We start from the raw sequence: 20036 nt of genomic DNA on the forward strand, positions 1-20036 counted from the left end.
GGCAGGATAATACTGGCCCCGAATGGAATAAGACGCAAAAACATTCGTTCAGAAATGCGACAAGTGACAGCGCTATGCACAGTTGGTTCACCAACCGAAGAAACTCTTGCATTCGATATTATCCCCATAGTCATTCATGAAATGGGGGATTAATATAGTTGGTCCGCTGCCACTAGGTCCCGAAAAGGTAAGATTTATTTTAATGTTAATCGATTACTTCACTATATGGGATGAAGCAGGTCCTTACCAAAAGATCGGTGAGCGCGAAGTGATCGACTTCCTGTGGGAACACATAATCTGCCGATTCAAAATACCAAAGGAAATTGCTTGCGATAACGGACCGCAGTTCATAGGCTCTAAAGTCACGAAATTTCTTGAAGACCTGAAAATCAAAAGGATTACATCCTCACCATATCATCCGAGCGCTAATGGACATGCATAGTCGACCAATAATGTGATTATCATAAACCTCAAAAGGAGGTTAGAAGCAGCTAAAGGCAAGTGGCCTAAAGAATTATCGGGCATAATATGGGCATATCGGATGACGGCAAATCAATCATGGGAGAGACATCTTTCTCCCTCATATACAACGCGAAAGATCTGATCCCAGTAGAAGTAGGGGAACTAACCTTACGATTTTTCTAAGCAAACAAAGAAACAAATAATGAGGCATTGCTGGTGAAGCTGGATTTGCTCGATGAATGTAGGGACTTGGCACACACGAGGATGGTGGCTAAGAAGCAAATGATGGAAAGATACTATAATCGGAGGGCCAATTTCCGTTACTTTAAAGTTAGAGACTTGGTTTGGAGGAACGTGACTCAAATCACTTGGTAAATCAATGCTGTAAAGCTGGGTCCGATGTGGGAAGGTCCCTACCGGGTTTTAGGTGTCACCGGTAAAGAATCATACGAGCTGAAAAATCAAGAGGGCGTCAGATTGACCAACAATTGGAACGTGGCTCACCTCAAAAAGTATTGCTGCTGATGGATCCTACCTATACTGAAAGTATGTGCTGCACTCTTTTTCTCTTCGACCAGTTTTTGTCCCAATCAGATTTTTCCGGCAAGGTTTTTAATGAGGCAGCAATGGAAAGCATACTATGAAGGAAAAATCATCGGACCTTTAAATGACAAGGCATTAAAATGATAAACCATTATGGGATGGTTAAGTAATCTTTTCCTCGATGGAAAGTTCCTAATGGGAAGCAAAGCTTGCCATCGAACCAAAGACTATTCAACCGTTCACAAGTGTTTCAACCAATGAAGCAAAACCTCCAGCGTTTCAACCAATGAAGCAAAACCTATAGTATTCCAATTCGCATACTTCGAATTCGAACACTAGGGGGAATAGTATTGGATATGGCATCAAGGATGCCACAAAAATCGGGACTATGAGACCCGAGAACATTAATGTCTCATCGGGTCGGGAACTGCATGGCCAGCCCCGTAGAAACAAGTTATACGAGTTAGCCGCATGCATTTCTATTTTTAGCAATCGAATGCTTATGTACTTTTAAAGATAGAAGGAATAAAATGAATTTCTTTTATTTTTATCTTATTTCTTGTCTAAACGATGAGTTAATTTTATAATTTGAAAGTTAACAGAAAATTTCAATTGCTTATGCTGGAATGAACAGGAGACATCCTCTTCAAGAGCACCATACACATACGAGGTCACTCTCTTATGAAACCCTCACAGTAAAGGGTTGACTCCAGGAAGTTTATGCCTTGAACAAGAAGCTATCAGACGAAAATACACCCGAAGCCTTGTCTAATTCAACGCAAAAAGAATAAACTTATCACCACCGGAACTCAGGAGAGAGAGGCATCTGTGCCCCCCGGGAGAAGTGGGCGGATCAGCCGCCGGTTCGGGACCTGGGCCTTCATCATCATTCTCTTCAAGTTTCCTCAGTTCTCGAATACTCGGAACTGGTGCTTGAAGAGTCAGTTACATCAAGCTGAGCCAGGAGACGTTCTCGAGCAATTAACTCTAGTGCTCGGGCCTTGGCGATGCAATCATCAATATCAATGATACCCTCTTTGGCCTCCTCCAAGGTTTTTCTCCTCATATGATACAAAGCATACAATTTTTCAAATACGAGGAAATCCCCTTGGTGTTGGAGCTTTGCTTTAAGTCTGTCAACCTCAGCTGAAAGGCCATCTCTCTAGGATCTCGCGGCAACGAGGCTAGAATCGAGATCACGGATTGTAGAAATGTGAAGCCGGTTTTGGTCCATGATCTTCTTGAATCTCTCCTCTATCTGGGCCCCGGCCCTCTTCTCATTGGCGGCTTGAGCCTCCTCAATTTTGGAGCTCAAGGCTGCCTCCAAATTATTCGCCTGTTAAACAGAGACAGACTCATGCTCGACAACAACAAGAACAGTATCTTGAATCTCAACCCACCTAGCCTTAGCATCTTGAAGTTGTGCAAGTAGTTGAGTGGCTTCTTGGTTTTGGGCCATCACTTCCAGCTCACTTTGCTGCAACCGAGCCTCAATCTCTCTCGTTTCAGTAGCCTTCACCTCATTAACTGGGAGGTGCACAACAAGTGTCATGACCCAAAATCTCACCACAAGCGTCATAATGGCACTTAGTCTCTTAGACTAGATAAACCGATTACAATTACATTTCGAGCCATTTTGTTTTTGAAACATATAATTTAATAAAAATGTCGAACCAAAAGTGGATATATTATAACAACCTCCCAAGACTGATAATACTGAATCACGAACTCTAACTGAATACATGCAGTGATCTTAAGGATCGAATATACAACACTGTTCGAATAAGAGTTGACAATACAATAAAATGGAAAGACTCCAAGGGACTGCGACGACCAACAGCTCTACCTTGAATCCTTGCGATCAACACACTAACTTTGTCTGAGTCCGATATCTCTAATACATGGCTCTGCACAAAAATGTGCAGAAGTGTAGTATGAGTACACCACGGTCGATACCCACTAAGTATCAAGACTAACCTCGGTAGAGTAGTGACGAGGTACAGTCAAGACACTCACTAGTCAAATAACCTGTGCAATATAGCAGTATACAATAGTACTAAAAAACAACTAGCAATGTGTCACGACCCCAAATTCCCTCTGTAGGATGTCGTGATGGCACCTAGTCTCTAAGACTAGGTAAGCCTATCAATGCGGAATAACAATAGAATCTGAAATGAATAAATCTGTAATTTCACATAATTACAACTCCCAAAACCCGATAGGAATAAGTAACAAGCTTCTAAGAATTTTTTCTTAATGTCCCAATATATCAGAGTCTAAAGAAAATAAAGAAGCAACATAATAAGGAGAGAAGAGGACTCCGGAGTCTGCGGATGCTGGCAGATATACTTCGAAGTCTCCGTACACAGGTAGCTCACTGATATCTGGGCTGGTAGGAAGTACCTGGATCTGCACAAAAAGATGTGCAGAAGCGTAGTATGAGTACACTACAGCAGTACCCAGTAAGTGTCAAGCCTAACCTCGGTAGAGTAGTGACGAGATCTGGTCAGGCCCTACTGGAAATTTATAAAAGACATGGTGAAATGTTTAATAATATAATAAAAATAAATGACAATGGAAATGAATCAAGTAAGTAGTATGTCACCATTAAATTACACAGAATAAGGAAAAATAATACCTCGCGGAAAGAAAATAGAAATTTATAACTTTAAGAAAAATCACGACAATAATCAAAGGCAAATGCAGCCATAAAGAAATATCAACAAGGGCACTCCCGAGGTACCGCCTCGTAGTCCCAAATCATAAATAAATTCACAATATCTCATTTCCTTATATCATTGCGGGAGCCTTCACATTAAATTTTAAAGAAAATATTTTTTCCGAAATAGCATCGTGCGTTTTAGCCACCTTTATCACACCGCATGGCTTCTAGTAGTTCCCCTACTAGCCACGCATATAAAACCACCCTTATCTCACTGCATGCATTTCAACACCTAGACCTTATATCACCACATGCGTATCAATATCACAATATATCACAATTTGCACCTCAAGTGCCCAAATATTTCAACTTGCCAAAATAAATCAACAACATCGATATTATCCACAATAAGGAGCTCACAGCTCAATCACAATGAGTACAAAAATCTCACAAAATATTCAAAAAAATAATATTTCACAAATTTAACATCTTGACTTAACATCAAATTTTTAAATGTAAAATACAACATGTTTAATAATATTTAAATTAAGAAATCCAACCTTCAAATAATGCACAGAACAAAAGAGACAGAGTTTCAACTAAACAGGTAAAACACTTAGCAGGAACAGGTCATGCAAATTTAAAATACGAAAATATATTAATGATGATGAATATAATAGAATAAAATAATTTAATTAATATGCAACAGTGCTCTACACAATTTAAAGACATAATCTTTCACATTTAACCCGTGTACACACTCGTCACCTCGTGTACACGACATTCAACACATCAACATTTTCATATCAATACCAATCCTAAGGGAAATTTCCCCCACACAAGGTTAGACAAGTCACTTACCTCGACTTGTGTAATTCTTTACTTTGCTATGCCTTTTCCTCGCAAATTAGCCTCCGAAAGTCTCGTATCTAGTCATAATTAATTCGATTCAATTAATACAATTTATTGGAATTTATTCAATATGAAAATACAAATTTTCCAACAAACATACAAAATTTAACTCAAAAATCTCCTGTGGGGCCCACGTCTCAGAATCCGACGAAACTCATAAAATCCGACCCATTCAATTGCGAGTCCAACCATACTAGTTTCACTCAAATCCGACTCCGAATCGACATCGAAATATCAAAAATACGTTTTATGAGATTTCTACAATTTTTCCTAAATTTTCATCTCAAAACACTAATTAAATGATAAAAACAATGATATATTAGTGTATATTGACCAAATCCGAGTTAGAATCACTTACCCTAATCTTTTCCCTTAAAAATCTCTCAAAAATCGCCTCTCCCCAAGCTCCAATTTGTCAAAAATGAAAAATGGGACGAAGTCCCTTTTTTGTAACTTGAAGTTTCTGTCCAAGCGTGCCCCGGTTGCTGCCCCTGATCGTTGTCCCGATCGCTGTCCCCGATCACTGCCCCGATTGCTGCCCCCGATCGCTTCCCCCGATCCAAACTTAAATTTCTATTTTAGCCATTTCAAGCCTAATTTAACTACGGGCCTCCAAATAATTTTTCGGACACGTTCCTAAGCCCAAAATCACCATACGGAGCTATTGGAATCATCAAAAATTCTATTCCATGGTTGTTTATACATAGGTCGACATCCAACCAATATTTTCAACTTAAGTTTTAAACTTTGGAACTAAGTGTTCCAATTCATTCCAAAAATCTCACCGGACCCGAACCAATTACCCCGCAAGTCACATAACATTTATAAAGTACAGAATGAGTAGTAAATGGGGAAATGGGGCTACAACTTCTAAAATGACTATCCGGGATATTACATCCTCCCTCTCTTAAACAACTGTTCATCCTCGAACGGGTTTAGAATTATACCTGTAGTGGTGAAAAAATGAGGATAACAGCTGCGCATATCATGCTCGGTCTCCCAAGTCGCCTCCTCGATCGGATGACCCTCCACTGTACTTTTACTGTGGCGATGCTCTTCGATCTCAGCTTTCTAACCTGTCTGTCCAAAATGGCCACTGGTTCCTCGACATAAGATAGATCCTTATCCAATTGGAATGAGCTGAAGTCTAACACATGAGATGGATCATCGTGATACTTTCGGAGCATGGAAACATGGAACACTGGATGAACTGTAGTGAGATTAGGTGGTAATGTAAGTCTGTAAGCCACCTCCCTAACTCTCTCAAGAATCTCAAAAGGCCCAATATACCTCGGGCTCAACTTGTCCTTCTTCCCGAACCTCATAACACCCTTCATGGGCAAAACTCGGAGCAAGACCCGCTCACCAACCATGAATGCAACATCACGAACCTTCCAATCCATATAACCCTTTTGTCTAGATTGGGCTATACGAAGTCGATCCTGAATCAATTCAACTTTTTCCAAAACATCTTGAACCAAGTCTGTACCCAATAATAGCCTAGCTTCACCCAGCTCGAACCAACCCACTAGAGACCGGCACCGCCTACCATATAAGGCCTCACACAGCGCCATCTAAATGCTCGACTGATAACTGTTATTGTAAGAAAACTCCGCAAGTGGCAAGAACTGATCCCAAGCACCGCCAAAAGCTATCACACAAGCACGAAGCATATACTTCAATATCTGAATAGTGCACTCGGACTGTCCGTCTGTCTGAGGGTGAAATGTTGTACTCAACTCTACCCGAGTACCCAACTCTCAATGTACGCTCTCCAGAACCGTGATGTAAACTGCGTACCCCGGTTAGAGATGATAGATACCAGTATGCCATGAAGCCTAACAATCTCGCGAATATAAACCTGAGCCAGTTGCTCCAGAGAGTAAGTAGTAACCATAGGAATGAAATGAGCTAACTTGGTCAATCTATCCGCAATCACCCAAACTGCATAGGACTTCCTCTGAGTCCTTGGGAGCCCAACAACGAAATCCATAGTGATCCGCTCCCATTTCCATTCTGGAATCTATAACCTCTGAAGCAATCCACCCGGTCGTTGATGCTCATATTTCACTTGTTGACAATTTAGTCACCGGGAGACATACTCCATTATGTCTTTCTTCATCCGCCTCTACCAATAGTGCTGCCTCAAATCCTTATACATCTTTGCGGTGCCTGGATGAATGGAGTACTGCGAACTGTGAGCCTCCTGGAGAATCAACTCATGCAAACTATCTGCATTAGGCACACATAGCCTGCCATGTATCCGTAATACATTGTCATCTCCAATAGTGACTTCTTTGGCATCACCGTGCTGAACTGTGTCCTTAAGGACAAGCATATGGGGGTATCATACTAACGCTCCATGATACGATCATACAGAGAATACTGAGAAACCACACAAGCCAAAACTCAGCTCAGCTCAGAAACATCCAATTTAACAAACTGGTTGGCCAAGGCCTAAATATCCAAGGCTAAAGGCCTCTCTATTACTGGTAAATATGCTAAGCTGCCCAAACTCTCCGCCTTACGACTCAAGGCATCGACGACTACATTGGCCTTCCCGGGATGATAGAGAATGGTGATATCATAATCCTTAAGCAACTCCAACCATCTCCACTGCCGTAAATTAAGATCCTTTTGTTTAAACAGATGTTGTAGACTCCGATGATCGGTGTAGACCTCACAATGGACACCGTACAAATAATGCCGCCAAATCTTCAAGGCATGAAAAATAGCTGCTAACTCAAGGTCGTAGACCGAATAATTCTTCTCATGTACCTTTAACTGTCTGGACGCATAGGTAATCACCCTACCGTCTTCCATCAACATTGCATCGGGACCAATATTAGACGCATCACAATACACAGTATAAGACCCTGAACCTGTAGGTAATACCAATATTGGGGCTGTAGTTAAAGCTGTCTTGAGCTTTTGAAAGCTCTCATCACATTCCTCGGTCCACATGAACGGAGCACCCTTCTGGGTCAATTTGGTCATAGGTGCAGCAATAGAAGAGAAAACCTCTACAAATCGACGATAATACCATGCCAAACCAAGGAAACTTCGGATCTCTGTAGCTGAGGATGATCTGGACCAACTCTGCACTGCTTCAATTTTCTTCGGATCTACCTGGATCCCCTCGCACGAAACTATATGACCCAAAACTCCCACTGTCTCAAGCCAGAATTCACACTTTGAAAATTTTGCATACAACCTTTTTTCTCTCAAAGTTTGAAGCACAGTCCTCAGGTGCTGTTCATGGTCCTCTCCCGACTCCGAGAATACACCAGAATGTCGTCAATAAATACAATAAGGAAAGAATCAAGGTTGGGCTGAAATACATTGTTCATTAAGTGCATAAATGTTGTTGGGGCATTATTCAGCCCAAATGACATTACAAGGAACTCATAATGACCATACCGAGTCCTGAAAGCAGTCTTCACGATATCTGGCTCCCGAATCTTCAACTGATGATAGCCTGAACGCAAGTCAATTTTCGAGAACACTCTGGCACCCTGAAGCTGATCAAATAGGTCATCAATACGAGGCAATGGGTATATGTTCTTCACTGTAACCTTGTTCAACTAGCGGTAATCAAGGTCACTGTCTTGGTGATACTATTTCACATAAATGACAGGAGCACCCCAAGGTGATACACTGTACCGAATGACGCCCTTATCAAGCAACTCCTGTAACTGCTCTTTTAATTCTTTCAACTCTGTTGGGGCCATACGATATGGTGGAATAGAAATGGGCTGAATTCCCGGTAACAAATCAATGCCAAAGTCAATATCCCTGTCGGGTGGCATACCTGGAAGATCTACTGGAAATACGTCGGGAAATTCCCTTACTACTGGAACTGACTCCACGGTAGGAGTATCAACACTAACATCTCTCACATAGGCCAGATACATATCACACCCCTTCTCAACCATTCGTTGAGCCTTAAGAATTGAAGCAACCCTGCTAGGAACATGATCCAAGGTACCTTTCCATTCTAGCCATAGTAGACCAGGCATAGCCAACATCACCGTCTTAGAGTAATAATCAAGGATAGCGTGATAGGGCGACAACCAGTCCATGCCCAAAATAATATCAAAATCCACCATACTGAACAATAACAAATCAGCTCTGGTCTCAAACCCACTGATAACAATTAAACATGATCGATACACGCGGTCCACAATAATAGATTCACCCACGGGTGTAGATACATAAATAGAAGAACTCAAAGAATCTCGGGATACCCCCAAATACGGGGCAAAATAAGATGACACATAAGAATAAGTAGAGCATGGATCAAATAAGACTGATGTATCTCTATAACAGACTGGAATAATACCTGTGATAACAGAATCGGATGTAACAGCCTCTGTCCTAGCAGGAAGGGCATAATATCTGGCCTAGCCTCCCCCTCTAGGGCGACCTCTACTTGTCCGACCTCCATCTCTAGCTGGCTGTGCAGGTGGGGTGGCAACTGGTGCAGTAATCATGACCTGAGAAGCCTGAGGGCCCTGTGGAATAGGTAGGGCCTGAGAAATCTGTGGAGGTGCACCCCTCCTAAGTCTGGGGCAAGCCCTCATGATATGACGAGTGTCATCACACTCAAAACAAGCCCTCGGAGGATGTGGCTGCTGGGACTGGCTCGGGCCTGATCGACTGGACCGCCCACTGAAAGCACCCCGTACAGGAGGTACAGTAGATACTGTCAATGCATAATATGGAACCTGGGGTCTGGGAGTAGCCGGAATACCACTAGAAGCTGGAAGTGCTAAATGAATAGGACGACTCACATAGCCTCTACCATGACGGGCTACAGCTGGGGCACGAGAACTGTTATATGTGCCAGAATCCCGAGGTCTCTTAGCTTCCTTCTCTTCTCTCTCCCGAGTCCTCATACCCTACAATCTCCTAGAAATTAACACCACCTGTTGGTATGTAATGTCCATCTCCAGTTCTCAGGCCATATTGAATCTGATACTAGGGTGGAGCCCTTTAATAAATTGACGAACCCGCTTTCGAACAGTAGCAACCAAGGCTGGTGCATGCCTAGACAAATCACTGAATCAGACCGCATACTCTGACACGGTCATAGAACCCTGGGGCAGCTGCTCAAACTCTATGCGCCATGTATTTCTAAGATTATGAGGAACATACTCCCTCAAGAACATATCTGAAAATTGAGTCCAAGTGAGTGAAGCTGCCTCAACCGGACTATCCAACTCATATGCCTACCACTATTGGTAAGTCATTTCTCTAAGCTGGAATGCCGTGAAAGAAACCCCACTGGAATATACAATACCCGTAATACGGAGGATACGGTGACATTCCTCAAGAAAATCCTGAGGATCCTCTGAAGTTAAACCGCTGAATATGGGAGGATGGTACTTCTTATACCTCTCGAGCCTGACTTGCTCCCCCTCTGAAACTGCTGCCCTAACCTCGGGCCGAACAGGGACAACTGGCTATACTGGTATAACCTCTGGAGCATGGTCAGCATGGGCCCATGGCTCTGGGGTACGGGCGGCGAGAGTCTAGGCTCCTCCACCGGCCTGAGATGTGGCAGGATCAAGTGGAATTAACTCTGCCTGAACTAGAGTTCCAAACATACTCAAAAACTGGGCAAGAGTCTCCTGAAGTGCAGGAGTAGTAACAGGCATCTCAGGTGCCTGTTCTCCAGCTGGAGCTACTAGTGGTTCTGGTGCAGCAGCTCGTGCAGGTGCTCTACCTGCACCACATGGTCTTCCTCAGCCTCTGGCTCGGAATCTGGCCCGACCCCGACCCCTTGCAGCTCCAACAGGGTGCGCGGTTGTCTGATCATCGGATCCAGTTGTGCGTGTCCTCACCATATGTGAGAGAATAGAAAGACAATGGTTTAGAACTTTGAAGTCAACAAATGTGCACGATAAGGAATCAAAGAAGTGAATATTTTCCTAACAGTTACATAGCCTCCCGAAGATAAGTACAGATATCTCTGTACCGATCCGCGCGACTCTACTAAACCTACTTGTGACTTATAACACCTTTGAACCTAGAGCTCTGATACCAACTTGTCACGACCCCAAATTCCCTCCGTAGGATGTCGTGATGGCACCTAGTCTCTAAGACTAGGTAAGCCTATCAATGCGGAATAACAATAGAATCTGAAATGAATAAATCTGTAATTTCACATAATTACAACTCCCAAAACCCGGTAGGAATAAGTCACAAGCTTCTAAGAATTATTTCTCAATGTCCCTATATTTCAGAGTCTAAAGAAAATAAAGAAGCAACATAATAATGATAGAAGGGGACTCCGGAGTTTGCGGACGCTGGCAGATATACCTCGAAGTCTCCGTACACAGGTAGCTCACTGATATCTGGGCTGGTAGGAAGTACCTGGATCTACACAAAAAGATGTGCATAAGTTTAGTATCAGTACACCACAGCGGTACCCAGTAAGTGCCAAGCCTAACCTTGGTAGAGTAGTGACGAGGTCAGGTCAGGCCCTACTAGAAATTTATAAAAGACATGGTAAAATGTTTAACGATATAATAACAATAAATGACAATGTTAATGAATCAAGTAAGTAGTATGTCACCATTAAATTACACAGAATAAGGGGAAATAATACCTCGCGGAAAGAAAACAGAAATTTACAACTTTAAGAAAAATCACGACAATAATCAAAGGCAAATGCAGCCATAAAGAAATATCAATAAGGGCACTCCCGAGGTACCACCTCGTAGACCTAAATCATAAATAAATTCACAATATCTCATTTACTTATATCACCGCGGAAGCCTTCACATTAAATTTTAAAGAAAATATTTTTTCCGAAATAGCATCCCGCGTTTTAGCCACCCTTATCACATCGCATGGCTTCTAATAGTTCCCCTACTAGCCATGTGTATAAACCACCCTTATGTCACCGCATGCATTTCAACACCCAGACCTTATACCACCGCATGCATATTAATATCACAATATATTATAATTTGTACCTCAATTACCAAAATATTTCAACTTGCCAAAATAAATTAACAACAATAATATTCTCCACAATAAGGAGCTCACGGCACAATCACAATGAGTACAAAAATCTCAAAAAATATTCAAAAAACTAATATTTCATAAATTTAACGTCTTGACTTAACATCAAATTTTTAAGGCAGAATAGCCTAATAAACCTCTTTACTTATTTCACTTTGTCATTCCGGTCCCTGTACTTCATGGAGTTTCATCTAGACACTTTCACTTAATCAAAACCTATATTTTAAACCCTTCCGGCACTGTGTATTCCCCACTCGCTCTGAAATACATGACATATCATATCCATGTCAAATAATTAATACCACGTCAGAAAAAGTAAAAACAAAGGCAAAAAGTTCCCCTTCCTGTTTTTGCTATCTGCTTTCCTTCTAAGCAAATTTACGTCCAATACCTTTCAAAGCCATACTTCATCTTCATACTTGAAAATTTTGGGGGATTGTTCAATGGTTAAAAACAATAAAAAATTATGTCTTTTTCTCCCTTTTCAGCAACCAAAATTCTAAATCTTTTTCAGCTTTCTGTAACCAATATATAAAAAATATACAATCTTTATAGATAATTTTGAATATAAATTTGGAAAAAATAATTGAATCGAAGTGAAAATCTTGGAGAAGAAGACTTAAAATTTTGTGCCGATGGTTTGTGAGAGATGAAATCTGAAGTGGAGGTTTCTCTCCTCTGTCCCTTTGATTGGTGACCACTAGTGATTCCCAATGAGTGCTTCTTGATTTAGTAAAATTTTTACGGTACGAAAATGGATGATTTCTACTTGAGGTTTGTTTCAGTAGACGAGAAAGAGATGAAAGAAGAAAGAAGCAAGAACACTAGAGAGGAGTTAAAGGCGATGTGTAGCAGCTAGTGGTGTAGCAGCTGCCTCAAGCAGTGAAAGTTTTCTTTTGTCGTTTCTGAGTCAATAGATGGAGGATAACAAGTAAAAAGTTACTGGTGTGGTCATAGATTTGGCAAGGTGAGATTTTTCGGTGAGATTTCCGGCGAGGGATTTTGGGGTGGAGACATCAACGGGAAAGAAGGGGAACAATGTGCAAATATTTCTATCTTTTTCCTTTTTTTTCTTTTTTTTTTCCTTCTTATTTTGGTCTCCTTTTCAATCTAAATCTATGAATTCACGCTCATTATACGCGTGCATTGCACACATTTTGTCCAACTCAGCCATCAAGTTGCCACATATGCTCAGTCAATGGTCAGAGGAGTTTAAAATATAGGTTTTGATCAAGTGAAAGTATCTAGATGAAACTCCATGGAGTATAGGGATCAGGATGACAAAGTGAAACAAGTAAAGGGGTCTACTAGGCTATTCTGCCAATTTTTAAATGTAAAATACTTCATTTTTAATAATATTTAAATTAAGAAATCCAACCTTCAAATAATACACAGAACAAAAGAAACAGAGTTTCAACTAAACAGGTAAAACACTTAGTAGGAACAAGTCATGCAAATTTAAAATACGAAAATATATTAATGATGATGAATATAATAGAATAAAATAATTTAATTAATATGCAACAATGCTCTACACAATTTAAAGACATAATCTTTCACATTTAGCCCGTGTACACATTCGTCACCTCGTGTACACGACTTTCAACACATCAACATTTTCATATCAATATCAATCCTAAGGGAAATTTTCCCCACACAAGGTTAGACAAGTCACTTACCTCGACTTGTGTAATTCTTTACTCTGCTATGCCTTTGCCTTACGAATTAGCCTCTGAAAGTCTCGTATCTAGTCATAATTAATTCAATTCAGTCAATACAATTTATTGAAATTTATTCCATAAGAAAATATAAATTTTCCAACAAAAATCCGAAATTTAACTCAAAAATTGACGTCTCGGAATCCGACGAAACTCATAAAATCCGACAACCCATTCAATTACGAGTCCAACCATACTAGTTTCACTCAAATCCAACTCTCAATCGACATCGAAATCTCAAAAATTCTTTTTATGAGATTTCTATAATTTTTCCTAAATTTTCATCTCAAAACACTAATTAAATGATGAAAATAATGATATATTCGTGTATATTGACCAAATACGAGCTAGAATCACTTACCCCGATATTTTTCCTTGAAAATCTCTCAATAATCGCCTCTCCCAAAGCTCCAATTTGTCAAAAATAAAAAATGGGATGAAGTCCCCTTTTCATAACTTGAAGTTTCTGTCCAGGCATGCCCCCGGTCGTTGCCCCCGATCGCTGCCCCCGATCACTGCCCCCGATCGCTCGCTTGTGCGAGTTTTCTGCCTGCTTCTGCGGACCTTGCGCACCTGCGATGCCCATTACGCTTCTGCGTGCTCGCACCTGCGAGCCAAGTTCTGCATGTGCGATTGCACCAGAAGGCAGAAACTTCAGCAGTCTTCCAAATTCAAAAATCGATCTGTTAACCATCCGAAACTCACCCGAGACCCTCGGGACTTCAACTAAATTCACCAACAAGTCCTAAAACGTCATACGGACTTAGTTGAAACCTTAAATCACATAAAATAACGCTAAAACCACGAATCATAAATCCAATTCAAACTTAATGAAACTTAAAATTCCAACTTCTATATTCGATGCCGAAACCTATTAAATCAAGTCCGATTGACCTCAAATTTTGCAAGATTTAGACTCCTTCCCCCTTCTCAACGTAGAAAAAGATCGAGAGGGGCCCGAAAGCCGTCATGTATGACATAACAGACCTAATCAAATTTCCAGAATCGGATTTCGACCCCGATATCAAAAAGTCAATTCCCCGGGCAACCTTCCAAACTTAAATTTCTATTGTAGCCATTTCAAGCTTAATTTAACTACGGGCCTCCAAATAATTTTTCAGACACGCTCCTAAGTTCAAAATCATCATACAGAGCTATTGGAATCATCAAATTCTATTCCAGAGTCGTTTACACATAGGTCGACATCCAGCCAACATTTTCATCTTAAGTTTTAAACTTTAGAACTAAGTGTTTTAATTTATTTCAAAAACCTCACCGGACCCGAATCAATTACCCCAGCAAGTCACATAACAGTTATAAAGTACAGAATGAGCAATAAATGGGGAAACGAGGCTACAACATCACATAAAAATTACCAACACAATAACCCCACATCATCACATAAAAATTACCAACACAATAACCCTACATCATCACATATCATCCCTGACAATAGCCACCCTTATCTCTCCTATAGCCACCCTTATCACTCATATAATAGCCTCCCTTATCTCTCCGCCCTGACAATACCAATAGCCACCATATCGCTCCTATAATAGCCTCCATTATCGCTCCATTTAATAGCCTCCCTTATCACTCCGCCCAGATAATATCCAATACATAACAACAGTAAAATGCCACCCTTATGCCCACATAAAGTCAACAATGCAATGCCACCCCTATACGCCGCATAACAATAACCCAAATCACACAACAATTCACACGGAATATTATCATAACAGCACAACATCATCAACTCGTATTTACAAATTGCCCTTAGGCCACAACCTTTCCAAAGGTACAACAAGGTCAATTAATTTCACAACAGATAGCCCACGGCTTAACATAATGTATATAAAATCTCTAAAACAACAACAAGGATGAAAAAATAACTCAGCATAGGACAACGTCTTCTTTAATCCAAATTTTAGATAAATAGATAAACGCCTCAATTTAAATTTATTTAATTAATTATTTGCAGATGAAAAATCCATAATGTGATTATTTTCAAGAAATATCAAATCAACAAACACACGGAATTCATATAAAAATCCAAGTGGCAATCACGCCAAATTATCATATAAAATACAAACTCTACAAACAAGGAATGAGGCATGACAAATCAAGGGTTTACTAAGTTCCAACAATTTTTTAATTTAATGCATAAGAGTGTCTACGAATTTCAACAGATATAATTTGTACATATAAACCAAGTACGTACTCGTCACCTCGCGTACATGATTTTCAATCACACAATTTCTACATAAGACTCAATTCCTAAGGGAAAATTCTCCCACACAAGGTTAGGCAAGATACTTACCTCGACGAAACTAAATCGAGTCTTTAAATGATCTTCGCGAGTGAAGCCACCTCCGGACGGCTCAAATCCCGATGATTTCCTTGTAAATCCCTCAAAAATAAGATCGTCACAAATCGAGCTTTCTTAATTCAGCTCTTTAGTAGTATTAAAACCTCCCACTACTCTTACAACTTCAATCTATATCAACATAATTCAATTGGACTAATATTAGTAAACAAATTTCCAAATATTTTGTCATTTAGGCATTTTATCAAACACCTAGAGTACATAGCATTTTACTACATCTAGTAATGGTGTTTCTTCATCCAACAATCCCTCATCCCCACCAACAAGAGATACTAAACCATCCTTTGTCTACAAACAACCTTCTTTAGCACCATTAAAATCATCAATGAACTCACATCCACTCAATTGTTACTAATTAATTCATTACAAAATCACTACAATACCTAATAATCTAGTTTAAGTATTTATGACTTTCAAACACCATCTAGTAAGTGCTAATACTTATTTCTTGCTCACATACTTATAATAAATCCATGCATATATGTCTAAAGGTGTAGGATTACCTTTTGGAAGAAATCTTGCCAAAATCCTCTTTTGAGTTCTTGAATAAATTTCTTGAAGTTCTAAGGATTTAATGGTGGATTGAGTTAGTTTAAAAGTGGAAATGATTGAATGAAACGCCAAATTAGTAGGGATTACTCACCTTGGAGATGGGGGAGTTGGAAGTCTTGAGAGAGTGGAGGAAAACTCCAAAATTCGGCCAAGAGGAATGGGGGAAAATGAACCCCGAAATGAGTATATAACATTTTGAGAGTCACAGGTAGCATGGGGCGCTACCTATGGCCCAGTTTCCAGAACCTCAAGATTCCCAGCGCCAGGGCTAGCGCCCCACGCTACCCTGGGCGCTGGCGATGGGAAATCTTTTCTATTTCGCCTTGAAATGGGCATAACTCTCTCATACGATGTCCGAATTTGATGATTCTTTTTGCTATGGCTCCATAATTTTCATACGGATCTAATGCATCAATAAAAACTGAATTTGGAGCTCATTTTATTAATGTGATACCACTTATGCTTGAAGAAACGACGTCGAAATATCCTAGAATATCCAAATTAAATTTCGGGCATACGCCCGAGTCCAAAATCACCATCCGGACCTAACGGAATCATCAAAACTATAATCCTAGGTCGAATAAAAAAACTCAAACTTGGTCATAATACATCATATGAAGCTACTCAAAACGTCAAATAGTTGAAAGGAGCGTAAATATTCAAAACGACAAGTCGGGTCGTTACAACAAGTTGATTCTTTTTGGCCAACAGTTGATCCCGTTCGAACATAAATCCTTCTTTATCGAGAATCAATCTCTGAAGGCCCTTGAAAGCAAGGAAGTTATCCTGCAAAATGTATATCAAAGTTAGAAATCTCATTACAACAGATAAGTAAAAGACAAGCAATATGAGAACAAGTAAGATACCGCTACCGCATTATGCATGGAGTTATTCCACATGCACTCCCCTAAAAGGGAGTGTATCTTCTATTTATCCTTCTCTAAAGCCAGCAGCTTTAGGTAGTTGGCAAGTTCCACCGGCCTGGATAGCAGATGATACCCCTTCAAAAATGAGAGAGTGACACTAAATTGTGAATAATTATGCCCTAAATTCTCGTGGTCAGGAGACTGGGGAGGAGAAGCACCCTCATCTCGGGCATCTATGGCCGGCAGAGGAGATGCAACAGATGCTAGTGGCAAAAGTAGAGCTGGTGTAGAAGGGCATGGAGTTGTTAGTGTTGTAGATTGAGAAGCAACTGAAATAGGAGCAGTGCTGATTATTGCTATCTCATCGACCAAAGGCAGAAGAGGCCCGGGTTCTGACCTCCTGGAACCAGAAATAACAATAGGGATCGGAAAGCGAGAATTGACATTCTCTACTATCTCCATTTTACCCCAAAGTGCTCAGACCTTACCTTCAGTCGGGGTTTTGAAGCTCTCTCGGTTGAGTACTCGGTTGAGTTGATAAAGATCGCTGTCTCATTTGAAGGGAAGCCCCTTCATCACTGGATTCCCCATCATCTTCAATGACCACTGTGGTCATGGCCGGCTCAGTTATGGCCTTCTTTATTTTCTTATTTTTATCCTCAGCCAAGGAAGAACGCGTCATTTTTAGTTGCTTGTTCTCTGGCTGGGAACTCCGAGAGGAAGCGCCTCCACCGGAAGCAAACCCGAGGACACCACTTTAAGCGAGAGCACTTTATAAAAATCTTGTGGCCTCCACGGGGTTGGCCAAAACCTCGACCTCGGGGCAGGTGACAGAGCTTTGCAGGAGTCCTGAATCAAGAATAAAGATATAGTTAGCAAATTTACTTATGTACATATAGGGCAGAAGGTAGAATGACTTAGTATACTGTAGTTCTTGGCCTTCCACCCATATTTGGGGGCCATCTCCTTCCACCGACGGGTCTCTGGCGTTGTAATATCCAGAATCTTCTGAACCTATTGGTCCAGAACTTGAGCCCTTGGTGATGTCCACCGAGCAGCTGAAACAACGAAAACAAAGAGGTCAACAATGACAGAAAGCGGTCTTTTTATGAAGGAAAGAGATGAATAAATTACAAACTTACGTTAACAATTCTATGATTCAGTAAAGGATGGAGTGGTGGCCAGGATGATATTCCTAGTAGTAATGATGACAAACCGCTCCATCCATCTACGACCAATGTTGTCATCCACTCTGGTAAGAAGAGCGTAGTGGCCACGTTAACTAAATTTTATTACTCCCCCACGGAAGATTTTGGGGGAGTAGAGGTTCATTATGTGTTCCAGAGTCGGGGTTTCCCCATTTTCGTGCACAGCCGGCGTAGACAAGCTACCATTCGCCATATAGAAGGGCATACTTGTGCTAATCAAACTTGGTACCGATGGCAGAACTCCAAGATCACGGGGTCGAGCCCTCCGCTCAAAGAAAAGGGACCTAAGGTAAATGGGTATGTATAGACATACGTAAAACCTTCCTTGGTAAAGGTAATCCACTCTATCAGGTCTGGAGCAATGATGTTAAGGTCTGGGCAGTTATAGTCCTCCTTCACAGTAGGAATACTGGAAGGGTGAATAGAGGAAGGATACATGCTAACAACCCAAGTTTATGGAGACGTGGAGGGAAACTTCTCTTGGAAGTCATTGACGGTGCTCAGATATATGGGGATGATGGTGCTTACCGTGGGAGAATCAGCATCAACATTGACCTATTTATCTTTGCTTCTCTTCGAGCCTCCGCGTAGGAGAAGGCAAGAATTTTCGAAAGACTCAATAAAAGAAGCCATGATAGCAAAAAGATAATGGAGTTTTTTGAAAAAAATCGAAAAGAGATGAAAGCAGAAAAGGTTAAGTGCAAAGAAGATAATGAACTTATGAAAGCTTTGGAAGTGAAAGAGGTAAAATGATGAATATAAGTAAAGATATAGACGGTAAAAATTGTGGTCATAAATAACTCGAGAACCGACAAAAATATTATTGAATCGTGGGGCAACACGTGTTCAGGGTATTAAATGCGAGAAGACGTACATCTTTTCAAGCGTTAGAGACTGTTCAGAAGGTTTTCAAAAGCTTTTCTGCCAAGAAAGGGATTTTCATCAACTTCCCGGTGATACAAAGATATGCTACTGAAAAGTAGGGGGGATTATCTGTATAGGGTAAAATTAGTTTACATTAAGTGATCGAATGATAGCGTGACACGTGGAATTGAAGACAGGTAGAAAGCAAATCGTGTAATAACAAGTACCGGGAGCAATAACTACAATTGACATAGGATAGACCCCGAAAGGAGCATGATCAGCATGAGCAGATCAAATATTTGCCATTGGATAACATTCAATGAAAAATATTTCCTGACATTAAATTAATGGGCAGCCGTTACAGAGAATATTTGCATTTATGGCCTGCGGTTACATATTCATCAACAGTCCCTTTATTGTCATTTAAGAGGGGATTGGTCCTATGATCTTATTTCCCTAGGTATGCTATAAATAGTAGACTCAACATCCATTGTAAAACACGGAATCTATGTCAAAATTTATGCTATATTCCATTCTTAAGCCCAATAAAATAACTTTATTTGCTCTTTATATTATTCTATTTCTGTCCCCGGAGGCACTGCTCTCCGAGCCAAGCTTATTATTTCCTTTGATTTTAACCACAAAGTCTTATTTTTAATCTTGTTTATTTATTATTTTTGAATCAAATTAGTTCGCTTGTGTATAAACCACGTAACAAATTCAATTGTATCGTTTTACGATTAAACATCTTCCTCCTAGATTTGACTTTATAACACTAATTTCCGCTATGATTTACAATGTTACATTTATCTCATTTATTCTAATTTTTTA

The sequence above is a fragment of the Nicotiana tabacum genome, chromosome 15, assembly GCF_000715075.1.
Source record: "Nicotiana tabacum cultivar K326 chromosome 15, ASM71507v2, whole genome shotgun sequence".
Lineage (NCBI taxonomy): Eukaryota > Viridiplantae > Streptophyta > Magnoliopsida > Solanales > Solanaceae > Nicotiana > Nicotiana tabacum.